Genomic DNA, 4207 nt, shown 5'->3' on the forward strand with positions numbered 1-4207 from the left:
CTTAATACTTTGTTTTAGCTGTTTTCCTACTTCTTTCAAATGCTTCAGATTTGTGTTTCATAAACATACCCATACCTCGAATGGTCATCAGTAAAGGTAATGAAGTAAGATTGCCCATATTATGTGCTAACACTTAGCGGGCCACAAATGTCTGTGTGGATCAAATCCAATAGATCATGCGCACGTTCCACGTTTCCATCGAATGAAGTCTTGGTCATTTTTCTTTTCAGACAGGACTCACGGGTAAGTATAGAATTTATGTCTGACAAGTCAAACATGCATTCTCTCACTAGCTTGTGCATCCTTCTTTGAGAAATGTGACCTAGTCTAGCGTGCCATATTTGTGCGGGATTTGGATCATCTAACTTTCTTTTGTTTGTTGTTGAAATCCTGTTTACTTGGACATTCATTCATCATTTCCAGAACATTTCTGGCTCATATAACTTCTTATGTCCGGACTTCTTGCAGTGAAATATGTTCTGACTTATCGGGCTTTGTAGGCCTTTTAAGTGTCTTTCGAAGTTTGCCTCTTATTGGGTTTTTTCTTGTGAGGGGCAGAACATTTCTTTCCCTTACATTGCGGGCCACTTTTGTTCCTGATAACAAGCCCAACTAGGAAACAACAGTTTCCTATTTTATGATGACTTCATAAGTCATAAGCATGTTGAATAGCTCTTCAAGGCTATCATCAATTTTATTCAAATTGAAGTTCAACATAAACCCGTCAAATGAGAAAGAGAATGACAACAAATTGATTGTCATGAAGTAACTTGTTAGGAATCACCTATTCCAGGCCCACCACTTTCTCATTAAACCCAATTATATATACACCACGCTCATGGACCAAAGCCCCATCTTGCATTCGTGTAGTCACGAGCTTTTAAAAGTGGTGTGCATCACTGTACGAATTTCATGCACTATGCAACTCTTGCATGTGTATTCGAATGTCAGCAGCATTCAACATTTTCTCAACTGTCCCTACAGTTCATTTGACATAGAAGCGAGCCCATCACACTTTAGCTTGCACAATATGGTCAAACCATCTTGCATGCATTGTCAGTTCAACAAGACTGACATTAGTGTGTATGTCATTTTCTCCGAATTCAGAACAATTTTCCCAACCAGTCTTGAAAATTAGATTCGGTTAGCTTGTTATACTGATATGGAAACAGAATAATTGTTGCTGATTATTTTAAAATAATTTTAAGATATAAAATATGGATTTTATTTTATAAATCTCCCTCCCACTATTTTGACATTTCCACCACCCTCTGATGAAAAAGGAAAATCGTATTTCCTTAGTGGGCACGTAGAGTCCAATTAGCCAATTATAATCCCGAATAATATCAGCCAATTATAATTTCTAAAAGGTAGAATCCAATTGCATCCCTATGCAACCTCCGCGTGTTTTGCCCCACGTTTAATAAGGACCCAATAATATGACGTCGTTTATTTTCGCGTATCAAACCAACCCATCAATATTGAATTGTAGTAGACGGTCGCCATGAGTTCCCCCAATAATATGAGCCGAAGTCATGGGAGTTCCACTCAATTCACATCATATGTCCGGTGGAAGTCACAGCTTTCCGGCGTACAGGCCTCCCCAATAATATGAGCCAGACACTGTCCGCGGGTAGCGATCAACATGCAACCACGGTTGATGGAAGGCAAGGAAAAAATAAACTCTTTTAATTTTTACTTCTCCGGTTTGATATAAATTTTGAATCGTATTTAAAATGAGGGATTTTAATTTTAAAATTGTCTCATCATTTTAATTTAAAAATCGTGTGCCATGAATTTGTATGTTTGTCGGATTCATGCAAATATATTATCTAATAATATACATACATGCATACTACTATATATCGCATATATATCATAATATGACATTCAACAATGAATAAGGATGATCGATCGCCAAAACTATTAGATCCATGTGAGCCATACATGGATCCAGGTCCAACCTAGGTGAATGCAGGGATGCAAATGCAATTATACAAGAGCTTCCAATATTTTACATGTCTTCATCTCGTTCATCGGGCCCACCATCTTCCAGTCTTGATCTCCCACTATTTCTAATAATTACATTTAAATAGCCATGGCACATAAGGGATACATCTCATGGGGTGGGAACGGGCCATAAACCAAGCCCACTTTAATAATATCAAATATTAACAAAATGAATAAAAAACAGTAAAATATCCTAACATACACCTAACACATTGGTCAAGGCTCTTGATCATCCTTCATGCATTTAATATCGAATATTAACATCAATTTAATTAAACAATTTAATTAATTGATAAATCATATATCTAATAATTTTATCACTAACCACCACAATTATTAAAAGATTTAATAAATTAAATAAACTCCTTATTTAATTTCCAATTAAATCAATAATAATTGATTTATTGTAAAAACTCATTTTACCATAAATAATTAAAATCATATTCTAATTATTTATTTCACAAGAAAATTATTAATTTTCCAAAAACTAATTTCCAAAATAAAAATTGAACCATTTTTCAAAAATATCAATTTTATCCAAAAATTTGAAAAATCAGAAAATTGCACCCTAGGCCCAAACAATTCAGGCCCATCATCCAGCACGCTTTCCGAGATGATCCCGGGCAGCCGCCCGCTGCCCGAACGTTTCGGGCAGTGGCGGCAGCACCTGTGCGCGCAGGGCGCGCACAGGTGCGCGCGCGCTGCGCTGGCGGGCAGGACGCCTTGCGCGCTGCGCGCTAGCGTCCCCACGCCGCGCGCTGCCGTGCTGCGCGCGGGCAATCCTGCGCGGGCGCGCGCGGCTTCCGACGCCGCGCGCGCACGCTGCGCGCTGTCGGGCGCGTCCCTGCGCACACGACTGCCCGGAACAGTTCCGGGCAGATTAATTTTTTTTTTTATTTCGAAAATCTGGAAAAAAATAAATTTTCGTCGTGCTAAATTTTCTGAAAAATTTTATTGTGTCCAAGCTACTTTTTTACACCCGCCTCGATGCGTCTACTTGTGGCCTTTGAGGCTCCCAGAGATGCCACGAACTTACAACCCTCGATAGTATTACTCTTTCTTTCACAACTCTTTTGATATTACAAACTACCTTTATATCAACTGACCACAAGAGATAGAGCAAACCTTTGTAAAAGAACAGAGAGAGTGGAGTGTGCTGATTGAGAAAATGGCATCCCTCAAAGGCCTATTTATACTACACATCTTGGACGCCAAGGGTTCTCGAGTCTTTCTGTTTATTGCTTCGGACGTCCTCAGGTGATTGACAACTCACATTTGCGATATTTCTGGATGACTTCGGATCGAATCCTTTCGTTGACTTCGTATGGGTCCGAACATATGCTCATGATGGGACCGATCCCAGCTTTCGTTCTTCCGAACAGTTACTTTCCGACAGTGTAGAACAGCTTCGGAGGTCCCGATCAGTTCGTTACCGTCCGACACATTCCCGCGCGTTATCCTAGATTTGAAAATGCTTCACACATCTTCGTAAGCGTCCCGACAGCTAGTCACTTCGTTAGCGTCCGACATCTTACCTCATCAACAGTCAGATCATTTGTCTCGCATTCAAGTGACATTGATTGTCCTCTTGTTCGGAACGTCCCGATCACGTCTTCGGACCGTCCGAACTGGCTCACCTCCGCAGCTTCCCGAACATCATTCCATTTGACGTTCTGATCGACCACCTTCTTTCCGTGGACTGTTCCGAAACCAACTTCGGTCTTCCGACGTACTTTGTTCTTATTTCCTGCATGCCCTCATATAAAAGCATTAGTACAGTTTTTAAGCCAAGTTTTTTGGTATCATTCAAAACAACAAACCTCTTGCTGGGATATGGTTCAGCCTGTAACAACATAATCTCATCCTCGATATTTGTAATGCGTTTAAGGCTCACCATCATTTTAACAACAGTCAAAATTGCAACAACTTGGTACCATAAATCATAAATCCTATATTTTCTTTCAATCATAAAGTTTTTTAAATATCATTTAACATATGTTATGATCCCTCGGGCCACTGCCAAACCCTTTTCCGTCTTACCCCAGGTGGTAAAATGATTGTTTTTGTCCTTGTATCCGAAAATTCTCGATTTTTCATTTTTTATCACTTTATTGACTTGAGATTATTCCAAATAATATTTAGCTTAATTTGACTTCTGACATTGGTATTTAAAACGTAAAATCGGAAGGATTTTCGA

This window comes from Primulina eburnea, chromosome 15, assembly GCF_022965805.1.
Source record: "Primulina eburnea isolate SZY01 chromosome 15, ASM2296580v1, whole genome shotgun sequence".
In the NCBI taxonomy this organism is placed as follows: domain Eukaryota; kingdom Viridiplantae; phylum Streptophyta; class Magnoliopsida; order Lamiales; family Gesneriaceae; genus Primulina; species Primulina eburnea.